General features: G+C 41.0%; 1 protein-coding gene across 1 annotated transcript in view; it reads right to left on the bottom strand.

The window, feature by feature from the left end:
* Positions 1-616: 616 nt before the first annotated feature.
* Positions 617-19,091, bottom strand: part of LOC140693366 (uncharacterized) — a 34,707-nt gene continuing 16,232 nt past the window's right edge. Inside the window, exon 5 of the mRNA XM_072957273.1 lies at positions 617-879. The gene's annotated coding sequence lies outside the window, so the exon portion shown is untranslated. The remainder of the gene's footprint in view (positions 880-19,091) is intronic.

Below are 19,091 nucleotides of genomic sequence, written 5' to 3'. Positions count from 1 at the left end.
GATATACACCTGAGTGAATAAACCGAGCTTCAGAAAACATATAGTATGGCTTTATTTTTCAATAAAGTATATATACACACACATATACATAGATTTCTCATATACGTGTCTGTATGTATGTGTATATATATATGACATTGGCATAAAGGTCATGAAATATATACTCCACATTGTCAGCAGTTTTTACTCTCAGGAAAAAAGGGGAAGGGATGTAGGGGCCTTTCGGTACCACAACAGATCTCTTTTCAGAATTTCAGTTAAGTATACTTGGAATTTAAAAGTTTATTTAAGTCCGAAGTAAAATGGATGATGCCTCCACAAGACAGAATGCTATACTTGTCATTAAAAATCATGCCAGGGGAGATAGAATATTGTAGAAAAACGTGTAATAAGCCGAATGGAAAACGGAGGTCTCCACATAGTAATCAGGCATAGAGTGCTCGCTGGTTTTTATGACAGAGGTATTATACATTGATGAAAAGAACAGAAAATAGATGTTAAACTGTTAATTATTATCTCTGAGTAGTGGGACCAGGATAGACACTTTTGCCCCTTTTTTCAGACTTTTATATTAAATACACATTATTTTTCATCTGAAAAAAGCATTTTTAGATGTCTAGTAAAACACATTGATAAACATGCACGAGTACTTACGGAAACAAATAACTAGGAGACACCACAGCAGCGTCACACAATGTAGGACGAGCGATCCTGAATAACACCACGCAGTTACATAAGGACCCACAAAGTGAGAGCACCTGCTGTAACAGGGCGTGGCCCCCTTCTAGTTGTCAGTTGTGTCTTCAGGGCTGAGGCAGTTCTGAGCACGGCCAGTGTCAGTGCTGGTATCTGGATGGATGCCACTGGAGGTGAGGGCACCTTCAAGCCGAGAGGAAGAACAGAAATCATCCTCTGCTTTTCCTGTCTTGTTTCTTTGTTACTTTAAAAGAGAGGCTTAAATAAGATAAAGAATCTTCCCTACTGAAATTTCAGTAATGAAACAGTTTTTAAACTGTCTTTTCAACAAAGCATCATATTTATTAAATGTTAATTAACTCAGTTAATTAACTACCTGTTGAAACCCATTAAAGAACATGAAATGCACTATGTAAAACCACCGCGCCTGCAGTGACTAGCTCAGCTGTCTTGACGGCAGTGCAGGCATCCCCCATCATCCCGTGGCCCTGAGCTCCTGATGCTGGTAAGAGAGCACGCTGCCTCCTCAGATGGAGAGAAACGGTGAAAGCATTTTCTGAAATCTACAGCACTGACAAAACATAACTGACAAATCCCAGGCTCCTTGGAGGGTGTCATTTTCTGCTTCTGGCCAACACCCGTCAATGAGCAGAACCACCCCATTCCTGAGCCATGGGACTCACGTGGGAAGCAGTTTTGGAGAAATTTCCAGGTATAGAATGTAACCAACTATACATAGAACTCTCACAAAAGAAAAGATGCAATACTCTGGTATTGGAACACACTCAAAATATTCTCCTAAGCCTTAGTAGATGGAAAGGCTGGGCTTCTCCTCAGCCACTTATTAATTTCACAGCCAGTGAGCATCTCCCACAAACCCTGTTTCCCTGTGTCTTCTGGGAGCCTGAGGCACACTGCTGCTGTCAATCTTATAAGTCACAGGGCAGAGGCGAGTGTCTCATGCCTGCAACCCTCACACAGGCTCGCCTCCTAGCCTCACTGTCTGAACTTGGCCACATTTTTTCACCTGTTTATTTTGGTATCTGTTTTTCTGTAAGCTGCCTGAAATGCGTTTTGGAACAAGTCAGAAGAATCAGTGGGTAGGTAAATGGACTGAAGGAAAGGTCAACAGAAAGAAGAAAGGAAAGGGGAACAAAGAAAATTTCCTATGCAAAACCCTCTTCTAGTCAGGGAAGGAAACCACCACGGAGAATTGTGAAGAGGCAGGTAGCTTAGGACTGTTTCCTGGATTCCATGAAAAGTCACACCAAGAGATGAGAGGGTAGAATTATAAATAATAAAAGAAAAATAGCATGCATGGTTGAAAAATATATCTACAATATGTACTTTATAATGAATAGATTAAAATCAGCAGAGCCCAATAACACAATCATTGGGTATTCACAGAAATGGGAATCCCATATCCAAACCACAAGGCATCCCTTTGGAGCAGAGAGTCAACACAGGACGGTCACAAAGCCGTCACCACAAAAGCTATGCTATCCTGCACTTACGAGGAACGAGCAGGTGTGCTTGGGCTGCCAACGCGCGTTATTTATCCCACACAGCACCTCTACGGGGGTGGGGGGGACGCCTAGCGGGCCCCGTCTCTGCAGGACAGAAAACAAGTCCGTGAGAGGCTAAGCCGACCTACCAGTTCTCCATCTCACAGGACTGGTCAATTCAGAGCAGGACTAGAACTCGGACCCACATTTGTATCCACAGTACTACCGTACATTATGTCCTTTTTGTGTGTATAATACATTTGTTTCTGGCACGAAAGGATATGTAATAAATGTTCGGTTGTTTTGTCTATCTCATTAGCTCACAATCATTATATTTTTGAACTGTACTCTTTTCCCCTGGAGAAAGAACGGAAAGAGCACGTGTCAGAATGAGTTTGGGCTCCATTCTTTATCTGTTACCTCATCTCATCCAAGTCCCCAACCTTGGAGAAGGAGCAAGTATTCTCTTCATTTTAAAGAGAGGGCTCCAGTGATGGTGACATACTCAACTCGAAAATGAAGGCTGGGGAAAGGCACATGCAGCAACCAGAGCAGTATCATCTGTAGGAAGGCAAAAAGAGCTCAGGGGAGGGCTCAGGGGGTCAGGTTTATTTAATTTCATTCGATAAAAGAATACCAAATTCTAAAAATACTAGCATGCAATGTATTTGCTCTTTCTTGATATCTAAATATTTCCACAGCCCACATGTAACATTATCGTGAACTAGTGAAAGGAAGAGTCCTCAGGCAGGGAAAATCAATGCCACAGGCAGGCTGAAACCCAGGCTGGAGGAAAGGAAGATAAAGGGCATAGATAAGAAGAGGGGAAATTTTGGGAAAAAGACATCATCACAAGGACTCTCAAGCATCATCCAACAATCATATAATCATTCATTCAAGAGAGAGTTACTGACATCCTATTTTGTGCAAGATTTTACAGACGGCAAAGAAAGACCGCAGCGTCCATGGTGGCAGCAAGTGGTGGGACAATAATACAATTCTGATCCCGGTACCTTGCACACTTGTACTCAGTATAAAGGCAAAAAAATAAAGTAAAATAATACTATGTAAACTCTACGCATTTTTGAAACAAAATTAAAGAAGACCTAAATACCTGCACAGACACACCACACACATTCATGGATCAAATGACAGAGCTCTTGGCATGGCAGTGCTCCCCAGAAAGATCCGTATACTCAACGTGGTCTCGACCACAATCCCAGCGGGCTCCTCTGCAGTAAATGACTAGCTGCTGCTACAATTCATATGGGAATTCGAGGGTCTCAGTAACAAAAACGTACTTGAAAAACAAGAACAAAGTGAGAGGACTTGTAATTCTCAATTTCAAACCTTACAACTGTATCTCCAGGTGAGATTAGAGGCCATTTTTAAGTTATTACTGTGTTTATCCTTATTTTCTAAATTCTGTACCATGAATATACCTGTTAGAATAAGAAAAATAAAAAGTAAGATATATTTTAAAACATGCACAACAATTGATTCATTGGGAAAAAAATTATTTTAACTATAAAGAGGTAAATAAATATCAAGTGAAAAAGGACTACTTAAAAACTAGTGTGCATATACAATTTTCATAATTTGAAAACTGAAAAGCACAAACACATCAAGTTTCTAGGGAGACCAGTGAAACATACTAATAGTTATTTTCAAAAATTCTAATTGAACAATGAAATCTCAAGAAAGGCAAAATCCTAATTGGCAGCCAACTGCAAACACATGGAGAGCAAAGGCCTAGAAATCACAGCTCCTTTAACTCTGCTACTAACTGAATAGGAGAGGAAATTCCTCACTGAGGGGACAGTGGAATCCCATGCATAAGGCAGGATACACAGTACAAACTGCTGTATTAGGGGAGTGTATTTCTTAGGAGAATTCTAAAGTTACAACATTGCTTAAAAACTTTAAAAACACTGTCAGACAGATTAAAACACACAATCATATATATTACATACAAACATATGAAGCCTTCTCTCATGTTGCATAGAAATACAAACATATTTGTTCATTTATAGGCACTGATTAATTTATCCCAGTTGGAATATTTCAACTAAAACAAATAATCAATACTACATTCCTCTTGTCAAATCTACTTGATAAGTTATTCTGCTATATAACCACAAAATGTCTAAGATAGATCTAAAATTATTGAAAAAGATCTTTGTATGGTTCCTTGAATTCTTCTCAAAATTCCAAGCTTAATTTTAAAATAGATCTGAGCAGTATTTCTATATTATCTATTCCCTTACAAAATAAACAACACAGTCTATTGTCAAAATTCTGTCCTTACAATGATTCACGAGCACCGTATCCTCACAAAATTGCTGGACTGAAATGCACTATCCAGACACTGTGACCGAACCAATGAAACACAAGGAAGACAGTGACCCTATTCTGGAGGGCTTATAATCTGTGTCAACACCGGGGTTTTTATTTGATTGGTTTGATTGGGTAGCAAAATAAAATCAATCAAATACTTCCTTCTTTGAGCATTCTGTAAGTCATGACTGTTTTTAGTGTCATGAGCAGGAAAGACTTGAGCATGACTTGATTAGATCAACTAGCAACAATCATCACTGGAGAGTGAATAATAAAGAAGTTAACTGATAGCAATGCTTCTGCCTACATGAGACCTAAAATAAACCTACACTGGTTTCCGAAAGGAAAATGAGGAGATGAGGTCCCCAATGAGAAAACAAACTAACAAGAAATCAAAAAAGGAAAGACGTTTTCATTCACGATTCCAGGCAGTAGTGGAGCATGGTGGTGAAGAGCACAGTTGCTGGGGACAAACATGAGGGTCTGAACTCCCACAGCACTGGGTAGCTGTGACACTGATATTTCAGTGAAATTTTCTGCATCTCAGTCTTCTATCCATAGACTGGGGAGAACAACCACACCCATCTCCTAGAACGGTCCTACGAATTAAGTCATTTTAGATATACAAGTTTAAATAAAATAATTCAGATTTTAAATAATACCCCAAAAGCACAAGGAACAAAGAAAACAGAGATAAATTGGAGTTCATCAAAATTTAGAACTTTGCTTCAAAGGGCACCATCCAGAAAGTGAAAAAACAACACACAGGAGAAAACTTTTTCAAATCATTTATCTGATTAGGAATTTGTATCTCCAAATGTAAGGAAAAAAAAAAAACTCCTACAACTCAACACTAAAAAGGCAACTCAATTCAAATGTGAATAAAGGATCTGAAAAGGTATTTTTCAAGGAAAATATACAAATGTTCAATAAGCACAATGAAACGATATTCAATATCATTAGCTATAAAGGAAATGAAGTCAAAACCACTAGGAGAAACCGCTTCACACTCACTACAATAGGTTATAATAAAAAAAATATAACAAGCACCAATGAGGACACAGAGGAAGCAGAACGCGCAGCCCTTGCTGGTGAGGATGTAACACAGCGTGGCCACTTTAGAAAACAGCCTGGCAGGTCCTCAGAGAGTTGAACATTTGGTTTCTGAATGAACCAGAATTCTGATGTCTGGGCACACACGTAAGAGAACTGAAAACAAATGTCGACATAAAAACTCCTAAAGGAATGTTAACGGCAACACTACTCATCACAGCCAAAAAGCAGCAACAACCCAAATGCCTATCACGTGATGAATGGGTAAACAGTGGTGCCCAGCCATACAGTGGAATATTATTCAGCAATAGCGAAGCATAGAGCACTGACCCAGGCCACAACCTGGACAAACATTGAAAACGCTACTCAGTGTGAAAGAAGTCAGTCACAATAGACGGCTCCACTTACAAGAAGTGACTCGATTTACATGAAATGTCCAGCTCAGGCAAACCCACAGAGAGAGAAGAGTGGCTCCTTGGGGCTGGGGGAGGATGGGGAAGATGGGAATGTCTGCTTATGCATACGGGGCTTCCTGTTGGGGAGATGAAAATGTTCTAAGATTGACTGCGATACACAATTCTGGGCATAGAGTAAAAACCGCTGTACATTTTAATGGGTGAATTGTATTAAAACTGTTAAGAAAAAAAGCACCTCGGGCCAGTACCTTCCATAGTAAATGCAAATTGCTAACTTTTGTTAGAGGAAGAAGAAACTGTCCTCAGCATGATAGCAGGAGATCAGCAAATGTGAGTTAACCGGAGTTGGACAAGAGCATTTCACTTGAAACAGTAGCTGAGTGTACATGAAATATTCAGAAATACGAAAATCAGTTTGACATTACGAAGAAACATTCTGCTTCAAATGCAGATCAAGTATTGGGCAAGCCCAGCAGCTACAAAAGTACAGAGAAGAAACTTGGTTCTTAAAACAAGCACCAGAGCCATCAAGGAAATCGTGGTGAGGAAAGCAGGTGGCCGAAAATCTGGAACAGTTTGCTACAAATAATTTCTCCACTGAAAATTTAAAAATAAAATGAAACTGATGAAATGCTCTGTTGACCTCACGTGAATGGGCTTCCTCTGGTGCTAGACTCTTCTGTAACCCCGATTGAAAGACTCAGGAAAATCAGCATGGCTCCTGGGAGTCCCCAAAGGACTGCCCATCAGCACGCTGACCACCATCAAATCTGCCAGCGTTGTATTACAGAGAAGAGACCAACTTCTGAAAGGCACAGGAAATGTTGAAAAGGGAAGAAAAGGCTGCAGTCAGTCCTGGGACAGAGGCCCTCTGAGCAGAGGCCAGAAGGCTGAAGGTGAACTGCAGTGGCCCTGGGGCAGGAAGGGACCACGAGGGAACAGATCTCAATTCTCTTCTCTGTCTTCATCTGGTAGGAGAGATAAAGCCTGCATCGTTCTCACCTGGAACTGTGGGTTCTGGCTGGCAGAAGTCTTACCGATATGGAATGATTATTCAAGACTCTGTGGAAAAAGTCAAGAAATCGAGAGGGAGTAGGGAGTCAACTCCAAGAGACTCTCAAATGCTCCCATATTTATTGTGTATAATCAAAGGAAAATTCATTAGCAGTTGTGTGATAGTAAGGAGGAACTTCGGGAAAGACAGGGTGAGGCAGAGATTGTAGAATACACAATGAGTACAAAGGATTAGTTTAATTTTAAGGAAGTAATGGGGTGAAGGGAACAAGATACATTTTTAGATATGTGAATTACAAAGCAGACCACCAGACCAGCCAGGTCCTTGTTTTGGGGATAATTGACTTTCTAACAGCACACAAGCCCAGCATTTATAGCTGAGGGCCTCGGTCCTTGCTTTGCAACCAGCAGAGTGCTATCTAAAACCTCAGCTATTCAAGCAAAGCATTGTCTCTGCTTTTTAAGGCAAGGAGACTGGAGTGAGGATGCACAGGTACTTGCTTACTAAGCAGTTTCTAAGCATACTTTTCTCTTCTTAAAGTTCACAGGCGGCTGGGGTGTGTTACAATTTGTTAACGCAATCATGGGCTCTCACATGGAACCATTATGGAGGACAGCCTAGGATGACAAATCCTGGCTGTCAGTCTTTTTCTGCCAGCTGCAGCCACTCTAGCAGGGACTAGACACATCCGTGAAAAACGATCCTACATAACCACCCACACTCTTAACTCCTGGTGCTTGAAACTTAATAGTAGCTCTACACAACTTACCGAAGAAAAGTTTCAGAAATGAAAGTTATTATAATCCCATTATATCTCATCATATTACTGATTTTTCTGATTGCTCTAAGCTGTTTCTACTTAGTAAAGCACCTAATTCTGCAGGTGAATTCAGTAATTCCCATTGGGCAAATCTAGCCAGCTTGGGCTCGCTAACTCCTATTAGTCAAATTCCGATAAACGTAATTGATTTCTTTGTTTATCAATTTCAGCCGGGAGGAGAGGAAGTGTCACTCTCTTCCTCAGCCCACCCTCAACTCTTTTCTCATCAACTCAGGCCTCCTGAAAACATAACAAAGAATTTTTTTCCCTTCTACTCTTTCCACAAACCCAACAGGAAACATTAGCTTGGAGAAATAATTAAACACAAATGTTAAAACAAAAATCTATAAACATGAAGCAACCCCATCTCCGAATCATGATACACAATGACATGAGAGTAAGTGTGTCAGGCACAAAGCATGCGGGAGCCTGACCACCTGATTTCTATTCTTCAAAGGAAGGAAGGTTTTCGTATTTTTTATTATAATTCTTTGTCATTGCTTCTGATTATGCCAAAAAATAGTTTATGAAATAATTATGCAATGCAATAACAGACATTTATTGTATAAATTAAAGAAGGCATTCAGAGGGGTAGGAAAACCCACCTCTGTAAAAAATGCAAAATTTCTTCCCTTAAGAACACGTATACAAAATACAACAGAGAATTCAAATTCTTGTGGAGAGGAGCAAAAGTCACAGGACCAAAGCAAAGTCATTATAATGAGTCAATTCAAAATTCACTGGACAAACATGCTCAATGCATTCAAATAATATTAAAGGCACACTGCTAACCATTCACTTAATGATCTGCAGGCTAGAGGAAGAATTTCCCTCTTTAACAGACAAAAGAAATCAATAGGTTGCCCCAACAAACAAGGACCAAATAACAATCAGGTTTTTAACAGTTCTGATAAATCAGCATGTTCTAAAGATCAAAATCCAGAAATTTTAAACATTCATTCAAACCACAATGAAACAAGCCCTTAAAAAAAAAGCCATAGAAACTAAGCACATAGATCATGTACATAGATCAATGAGAATTTCTTGTGCTGCTGGAAGAAAGAACAGGCAATAGCCTTTTACTTGAAAAATAAAACTACTTTTAAAGATAACTGCTAAAACACATTTCATCATTCATGTTGCCTTGAAAAATCTGAGGCACTTGTATCTGATCAGAAAAGCAATTCTGAGTAATACTAGGTTACAATTCAGTACCAATTTGCTTTAGAAGAAAAGAGAAATGAAAAGCTACTGTTTCTCATATCCTGCACAAAGTGTGTAATGCCTCCTTGACTCTTTCTCCTCCCATTTTCTAAGCTCATTCTCCCCAAACATTCTGAAACAAGTATGAGAAGCTCTTATTCCCAACAATATGCCAAATGACAAACAATATCAATTTATTTGTGTATATATATGCCTAAACCTTGAACTGAAGGAGAAAGGTATCCGAAGCCTATATGGAACTTATTTCTACCTTCCTGAAATCACACACACAAACGTTCACACAGACACAGACACTTACCCCTGGATTACTGGGCACTTCACAAGCTTAGTACTTACAACTTCTAGAAGATAACTTTTTAGTTAGTTTAAAATACAAAACTGTCAGCTTTTGAAAGACTTGATCATCTGCTAAGCCATCCAAATACCAAAGAGACCCAACTAGCCTTCTCTGTAGAATGTAATTTCCCTTGATGGCAAAACAGACCCTAAGAAGTACTGGATCAAAGATTCGTGTTTATCACTACCTATGATCGTTTTTAAGCACATTAACAGATTCAGAAATTATTTCTCAACAACAATTATTCTTATTAAAATAGCATACATGTTCAATTGTCTATACCGAGACTAGGTACCTTGATGGTGTTTAAGAGCTATTTTGTTTATTGCAATAGTTATTTTCAAGTGCAGACAAGGAGGGTGTGTATTACTCAGTTGTAAAACACCTGCTTAGCATGCACAATGTCCTGGCTTCATTCTGCATTACCTCCAAAAAATAAATAAAAATAAGTGCATATTTAAAAATAATAAAGTTATAAAAAATGCAGACTAAAAACCACTGCAATCTATGGGCTACAATTATACAAAAAAAGTGTTTGTATCAAATATTGACTATATGCCAATCACAGAGACAACCACATATCACACCTGACCACCATCACGTGTGATTCTCAGCAACCCTACTAAGTAGACACGGATGAGGAACCCGGCTCCGCGGATGAGGAGACGGAGCTCGGAGGAGCCGGGGACGCTGACCGTCCTGCTCCCCGTGACACCGCGTCAGCCCAGGGCAAGCGCTGACAGAGCTGCTCTGAGGGGACACCAAGCTGCACGGAAGTTTGGGGCACTGGGGAGCCCCAGAAAACACTAAAAATTGTTCAGTGGAAAACCAGCTCAAATATATTACACTGTGCCGCATCCTTTAAAAAGGGAAAATGACTGAGACCTTTTTGATGCCTCCGTGTCCTTTCTGCCATCATCAATTATTTGCCCTCTCAGCATCACAAGTGATGAACTGGACCCCATATGAAGTGCACTCAGATAGAAGAGCTTTTAAAGTTATTTTATGAAGTTTGTAAGACTCTGTCTATGCCTCACACAGGCGGTCATCCAGCACTTCTCACCTGTGTGGACGTAAGACCTGAAATCACTCCTTTCTGCTTTTTAAAATCCCTTCATCTAATCGAGAGTTTTCAACAGCAAAGAAGCAGCTCAACCACAGACAGTGGACAGCTTTTCACCAAACGGACTCGAACATCCCATCAGACAACCTGGAAGCCCTTTTCTTCTATTAAACCCACTTCTAGGTACTTCATCATTTTCTGATTGGTGGACTTGGCCTCTGACTGGCTTACTCAGAGAGCTCCCAGCCTCACATCCGGGGGTGGGAGAGGACCCCGCTGTTGGGGGAAATCAGTGCGGTTGGTGGAAATCTTCCAGCCAGGTCTGCTCGAGTTGAAGTGACACACATGCTCAGAAATTATACCGTCAGCACCCCTGGGCTCCCATGGACTGATTTCACATTAACCAAACCCATTACACACTGATGAAAGAAAACCAGAAACTTAAATTACTAATGTAACAGAAGATGTGAAACTATGAACCAGACTGAAATATCAGAGTTCAACCATGAGTACATTTTCTCCTCCACCGCCCAATCACGGGCAGGCAGTCACATGGCAAACATGGACAGAAGCAGAGCAGGAAGGGATTCTAGATTAACTCAATGGACTAGATTTCTGTTATAAGAACTGATATACTGCCTGGAAAACAATTAACGCTAATCACAGTGCACTTTCCGTGGACAGTGGCCAAGATACGACTATGAGCACCTGTGTAACTCTCCTTTCCCTGTCCTTTCTGGGCTAACTTATGCACAGGGGTACATAGATTCAGGGATACAGATAACGCTAAACACCCAAAGCCCATCTCTGGTAGCCTCAAAACAAGACAGCCAGGGTTTGAATACCAGCTCTGCCACTTACTAGTTCTGTGACTTTGGCCAACTTACTTACCCTCTGTATGCCTCAATTTTCACATTGTAAACCTGGGACAACAATCAAATCTTCCTTACTCGCTTGTTGAGAAGATTGAAGGATTCATTTCTGTAAAACTCTCAGAAAAGAATGTGGCACACTTTTGGTGCTCAACAAATGTTAAATTAATATCAAAGTGATTTACCAGTCTCACTTCTAATCATTTATGTGTTTCCTGGTTAGTCTAAGTCACAAAGAAAATCCTTATTTCTACTTTTATAAACTCTTGGGGAGCACCTTTTTCTTCTATCTCACCACCTGTTAAAACCGCGTGAGGGGATGCCTCCTAACCACTCCTCTGGGCCATGGAGAGTGCTTCTCCCTTCACACCCCTGGCCCCTGGCCCACAGCTAGCCTTCATCACAGTAACAGAGTGAGGTGTGAGTCTGGGAAGACAAGCAGAGCATTTGAAACCCTTCCTTTCCCTCCAGTGTTTGTTACCATTGGGAAGCACCCGGGATGCTCAGTTCCATGGCAGTAAAGCCCTGTGCATGAAGGGGCAGGTCCTCTCAAGGGAAGGCTCGCTGTGGCCCAGAGATATCTGGGACAGCGTGAGTTTCTAATTCTGGGACACAGTGTCATGACATGCATTTCCCACAGCCCTGAAGTTCATGGAGAATGTGGCTTCATCAGTAACAAAGAAGACATTTATAGCATGCCTACTTTTTTGTGTCATCTCTCAGTTGGCTGCTGGAAACAACATGTGTATAAGTATTGGATCTCCTTAGGCCCCAACATATATGAAGTAACAAATAATTCTGTGGCTTAACGTTGGCTCAGGACGACTGTGTAACATTTCTTACTCTGCTGATGCTTAATTATGGGTATAGGAACTATGGAACCTCCTCAAATATCTCTCATCATAAAACCAGCTTTTCTTATTTTCCTGTTTCTTAGTAATTGCCAAAGACTCTCAAATGATGGCTTCACACAAAACAGCAGCTAAAGTTTTTGAGCCCTCTTGACATACCAACTGTGGTAAACACTTTACAAAATTTCTAATTCTCACAATTCTACAAAGCAGATACGAATGTCCCCATCTCACAGATGAGGGAAAATCTCAAAACGAACTGACTCAGGCTCACGTGGCTCAGTGGCAGCGCGTGCACGCAAACCCAAGTCAAAAACTACACCCCTTCGTAAATGCACCAAATCTCCTACCACCAATTAACACACAGGGGCGGAGTCAATACTCAGGGAACTCAGTACACTTTTCAGCTTTAAGGTGCTCCAGAGGCCACTTCTAGCTGTTTTACAAAATCCCAGCTCACTGGTTTCTAACACTGGAAGACAAGACGAATTTTGCCATTGTTTGCAAAGCATGTCTGAAATGTTCACAGTGACATGACAGAATAAAACTAAGATATAAGCAGAATAATTTTTCCAGGTAGACAGACATAATGGACATTGGGCTATTCTGAAACATTAAGCAAAGAAATCAAAATAAAATAATGTTGTTTAAGCCTTCTTTTACAAACAGGAAAATCAAGACTGTAAGAAAGTGCAACAGCGCCACCTATGGCTACAAAGACCTTCCAGGTTGCCGGGAAAGATGCAACAAAAAAATTGCCTGTAGGATCAGAAACGAGAATCAGATAACTAAAAGCTTATGTAGCACATACTGCACTTTGCTTCCGGGGAAGAGAGGGGTATTCAGTATTTAATCTGATATTGCTAATACTCCTGAATATAAACAAAAGACATAGGCTCATGGAAACCCATCTTAGAAAAGGAAAGAATCCAGTCCAGCCACTTCATTTTACAGGAGGGGAAACTGAGACATGGGATCTGTCCTCCTGGCAATCGGCAGCAAAGCTCTCCTAGGCCTCATGTCTTGCACTGTAGCAAAAGCACTGTACTAGGCACTATATTCATAAGTCACGTTTGTATTTTTCCAACAGTAGGTTATCTAAGTATTTTGCAAAACACTTCTGAAAGAGCCAGGATATCATACAAGTTTATTGACATACAGAAACATTTATTTGCATAATAAAACAGCATGAGCTTTATTCTCTCTATTAGAAAAGTGACATGTCAAATCAATATGTTGATATTTTAAACCTGTTAAGAGTGCAGGAAATAAAATCAAAATTTAATCGCAAAAGAGAGAAGCTTATTCCCTAAAAATGATCAATGTGGATTTTACTAAACTTAATGGATCTGGTCAGAATCCCACGAATTTAAATGTCTGAGTGGATGGTTACACGGCAACATAATTTCTCAGTTGTAACAATACATATTCTGTGTAATTAGTCTTCAAGGTCATCTGATTAAGGCAATTTAACTAGTCCCTGTCTCACTAGAATGATACAAATTTCATTAAAACTTCATACTACACTAAAAAAAACTGAATCCTTGTTACTTTAAACCATATTCAAATATATCATATATACATATTGAATATGCATCAGAAATAAGGAAAACTCTTTAGTATTCAGAGTTGATCCTTCTAAAATATCTGTCATTGTGACAGCACACTTTTATTAATCACCTCTTAGGTTCTTTGTATACAAGGCTCCTAACTCTCACAGTCAGACAATTTAAAAGATATTACTCAAATTTCACAAATGAGGAAATGTACTTAAGCCATGAAAACAATTTACATTTTCATCAACAGGAAAGAGAAGAGTAAAGATTTTACTTACAATATTCACTGACAATCTTTTCTTCCATATTAAGACTACATAAAGCAACTCAGTCTTTGTAAGTATTTCTGTCAATAAGGGCCACTAGAGAAAAACAAGTAACATCCTTAGCACTGGTTGGACTTTCAAAGCCCTCTTCTCTTTTGCAATATAAGTATTTTTAATGTTGGGTTTTTAGTGCTTACAGAGCACTAAAATAAAAAATAATTAACTTTTTATATACTTACCTGAGAACTAAACATTTGTGAAAATGTACAATTTTAATTTATGCCACTCTGTCTCACATTCTCAATGTTGTCTCTCCTTTGAAGTCCTCAACTGGCTAAGATAACTAAAATCGGCCATTTATGGAGCCACAGGAATAAGGGTAACCACTTAATGGGAGGCTGATTAGAGGAGCAGTTGAGAATGCATAGTGTGTAGCCTGGATTCCAGCACCGAGCTAGCCACCGCCAGCTGCGCATGATTCGGGACAAACTGCTCCATCTCTCAATCCCTCAGCTGCAAAAAAGGAGACACTGATACCTACCGTCAAACACCTGCTATGAAGTAAAACACGAGGAAAGCATTTTAGACTTAGGTAGGTGTCCACTCAGAGCGAGTTTGGTCATTATGATGATGAGGATGGCTGTTAGTAAATTAAGCTAGGCCAAAAAGGAGAAATCACCTTAAAGGAGAAACATTTTATGTCAATGAGCATTTCTTTTTGGATGGATTGCAGAATATTCTATTGATTTTTTTAATAAAACAAGTTTTGTCCATTAATTATAGATTTACAGGTTCATGACAAGTCCCCAGAAAAAGAATTAGAGGCCTCTAACCTCTGAATACTAAGACAATAAAGTTTAAAAAACATTACGGGGGAGATTATACCTCATTTTGGAGAGTATGTGCTTAGCATGCATGAGGCCCTCAGATCAGTCCCCATTAACTCCATTTAAAAACTAAGTTTTTTAAGAAATGGAGAATTAAAGCAAAAAGATGGAGGATTACAGAATTTTTAGAGACTCATCTCAGATTTTAGATTGGGAAGAAACCATCCATTTCTCAGAAGAAATCTTGAGAACTATGTAACCTGGATCTGAGATGTCTAGTCTTCTAACATTATTCATGAATTCATATTATCAAGTCTTAAAACTACCTGATAACCCACAGTGGTGATACTGATCATAAAAGCTGCCAATGCGGATCGAGCTCCTGCTAGGACTGCTCTGTTCTGACATCTCTGCCCCTGAGGCCTCACCAGGCTGAGAGCACTAAATTCGGTCATTTATGAGCATCTCGTGTAAGTCCTCCATTTGCGTTTCTCACTCTCCCCTCACCACCCCCTCTGAGGGAAGCACTGTTATCATCTTCCCCACCCGCATACAAGGCCACTGAGGCACAGAGACTAAACCCGTTCCAGGTCACATTGGCATTGAAGGACGTCTGTATTTCTGCTGTTTTGCTTTTGACAAAGGAACCTGAGATATCAATTCAAGGGAGACTGTTAAATAATCAAGTCTGTCAGGTCTTCACCTCAAAGAGCAGATGCTATAAATTCCTGATGTAGGATGAGGCTGCCGCCACAAAATGACTCAGCTAGAAATTAATATCCAAGATGAAGCAGCGGATACACGTAAATATTCACGACTGTCAACTCCGCTCATGGGTCTGGGCCCTTCACTGTCTGAACGGGGGTGAAATCCCCACCCGTGTCCGGGAGGGAAGCGCGGCTCTTCCCGGTCTCACCCAGGATTCACGGGCTATTTCCCCCCACACACTGGCCTCAACGATTAAAAGCTGTCAAGATTTTTACACCATGCAAAACTAAAAGACATTTCTGCAGATGGAGCACTTCCTCAGGCTTAAATCTTTTTTGCCTACACTCAGCAAGGGGGAAAAATGAAACATGATTCTACAAAGTCTCTGGCCCTCAACATTCACAGGAGTAGAACGGCCACAGCACAAGATGACTCTTGACATGGCAGGATGAGAACAAATTAAAGCCGCCCTACAACAGGCACAACCAGACACAGCGCACAGCAGTCTTCTGCACACTCACGGTTGTGCAGCCCTCACCACCATCTATTTCCAGAACACTTCATCACCCCAAAAGAATCCCCCTTTCACTAGCAGACACTCCCTAATCCCCCTCCACCAAGCCCCTTGCAACCATAACCTGCTCTCTGCCTCTGCATGTGCCTATTCTGGGCATTTCAGATCACTGAATTCAACAGTATGTGGCCGTTTGTGTCTGGTTCCTTTCACTTACCGTGCTGTTATCAAGGCTTGTCAATTTTAAAGTGGTATCAGCATCTCTCTCTTTTTTTTTTTTTTTGGAAAACGTTAAAGATTATTAGAAGGTGGTAAGTAGTATCAAAAAGAGTAGAGTGGAGCATAAGTGATTGGGTTTCAAAGGGAAAAGGGTGGGTTGAACAGTCAGGGTGGACTTTCCAAAACAGGTGGCCCTTTTCATTTTCCTCTTTTTTTTTCATTTTTATTCACTCTTACGTGTGAATAATGTTCCACTACATGGAGATACTACATTCTGTTCATCCATTCAACAGCTATGTATGGACGAGGTTCAGAAGAATCAGTGTAAGTGGTGACTAGCAGGGATGGCATTTAAGCAAAGGGCAAGATGTGCTTTCAAAAAAAAAGCCAACCAACAGAGGCACAAGGAAATTCACTGCGTTTCTGAGCAAAATGCATGCTTGCTTCGGCAGGACTACCGTGCAGGGCTGGGGTGGATATTGGCAGGAATCACGGTGTGGGAGTCACCTGAGAAGACTCCTCACTGCAAGCAGCTCAACCAATTCTCCTCCCTCATCCTGTATTGTTAGAGCAATGTTTCTAGGTTACTCTTATTTCAAGTAATAGCAATTTACTGCACATCTGAACATCTCCATCAGACCGCATTACCTCCAAGCCACAGAAAATCATTCACTGACCAGAGCAGCTCCAGGATATAACGGTGATGGATCAGGGAGTCTTGCAGCATTCTAGCATGCAGGCACAAACCCCATATGTGCCCTGGTGATGTCCAGAAAATAAAATGCATGGAAATATCTCACTGCTGGTACACGACATCTGCCCTCAAATTGCCCCAAAATCATGCTGGCAAAGCAGTACTCAACCCTCTCAGTACAAAAAAAAAAAAGGTAAGAAGGAAAATTAAGGCTCTTCCATTGAAAACCAGCAACCATCACTGCCAGTATCTGAGCTGGAATGCTCCTGAATTCGAAAACCACTGCGCATTTACTATTCAAAAGTGAAAAACATATATGTATTTCACGTAGATGATATTGCAGTAGGATTTTTCTTTTCAAAATTTCCAGTTGCAAAATTAGCACAAGAAAGTTTATGCTTCAGGTTTAAAAAAAGTCAATTATCCTCCACTTTCTTAATTTTGAACTTACTATTATTTTATAAATGGGGCTATGCTGCGGATTTTAAACAAACTGTTTGATTTCTGCAAACAAGACCTTTATGATCTCACTATTTCAGAGCAAACTTTAACGATTCTTTGAGAGGTGAGGCCTGGGGGGCTCACTAACAGCTCTTTAAATACTGACAAGGATGTGCTATTAAGTAATGCAAAGGCTCTAACTCCACAGTAGCTCAGAAAGCAAAGAAACTACACCAAAAACTTACTTAAACAATTTTATATATTCCTATTCTTTTGAATATTAAATTTCTTAAAAGATATGTTTTTTTTTTGAAAAAAACAACAGCTGTATTAAATTTCCTCTCACCAAGCAATCTTTATCAAGAATAAAAACCCCTTTGGAAATCAAAATGACAGGACGTTTCTAGCTAAGTGAACATCCAGAACTGAACTCAAACTTAGATCCTATCAGATCTCACTCGAACGAGCTCAACAGCATCCTGGGCTACCCTGGAAATTAGCTCTTCCAAATTTCCAAATGGAAATTATCAGTTCCAAATGTTGGCTGAGCTAAGATCATCACACAAGGCAGGGAAAGAGAGAAGAGGGAAGTCCAGCTGGCGGCCTCCATCAGTTTTCTTGCAGCCACAAGGTGCCTCTAGGGTGGCCCCGCTAACAAGGCCCCCCATAAGGAAATCCGGCATCCACACTGCCCCTGCCGTCCCCAAGCAGCCCCGACGCCCTTCTCCGAGCCTGTGAATGGTCTTCTAATGATCCCCCAGTTGGTGGCACCCTCCACCTCTTCCCCGCTACACACACACACAAAGCCAAGGCAGCCTTCCCAAATCACAAATTTGATTACATCACCCCACTTCAAACCATTCAGAGGCTCCCTGGTGGAATTCTATCCCCACCCCAGACCTTGCTCGCCCAGCCTCACCTCAGTACCCAGGTCCCCAGTCACCTCAGGGGCCCCCTGACCTGCTCCTACTTCCCACTTGCCTCCAGGCTCATTTTGACTGTTTCCCAAGGAAGCCTTCCCTCCCTCCAACCTCCACAATTTGTTCCTCTGTTCCTAGAACATTCTAGGCTAAGTCAACTTCTGACAATGCTAAGCTCTCAAGAAGCAAATACATTTTGCTTACTAATGTGGCTACATCCTCTCTCCCCTAGACTCAGAGAAGTGCGTGTGTTATGAATAAATAAATGACGGGGTGAGTCTCAAAGTGACAGACATACCTACTCTCGCCCGTCCCGACCCTTCTGTCTGTAGAATATCAGAAGCAAAACCAGAAGTACCTTTCCTGAGGGTCACTTTCTGATGACACCCTTCACTGTATACTGTGTCAGTTCTAGTAAAACCCAAGTTCTTCCAAAGCCCTCCACCCCAAACTCTCTCCAGTGTCCTCCCCAGCAGGGGAACCCTCCACTCTGGACCACACAGGGCACTCTCCCCGGGTCCCCACGCCAAAAGCCTCCAAGCGCCTGCCCGGGCTGCACCTGCGACCTGAGCCACATTCTTGACTCCTTCTCCTGGCTGATTCTTACTCTGTCATCACAACTGAATGTAGAGCACATTTCTTCCAGGAAGTCCTCTCTGATAATGTCCTTTAGGTCTTGGCTGGGCTCCGTCTACAGCAGCAGTACATGGTGACCAACTGGGTAGTTGCCCCCTCCTTTGAGACCACGAAATCTTGG

This window comes from Vicugna pacos, unplaced genomic scaffold, assembly GCF_048564905.1.
Source record: "Vicugna pacos unplaced genomic scaffold, VicPac4 scaffold_19, whole genome shotgun sequence".
In the NCBI taxonomy this organism is placed as follows: domain Eukaryota; kingdom Metazoa; phylum Chordata; class Mammalia; order Artiodactyla; family Camelidae; genus Vicugna; species Vicugna pacos.
This window is presented reverse-complemented; position numbering and strand designations above follow the sequence as displayed.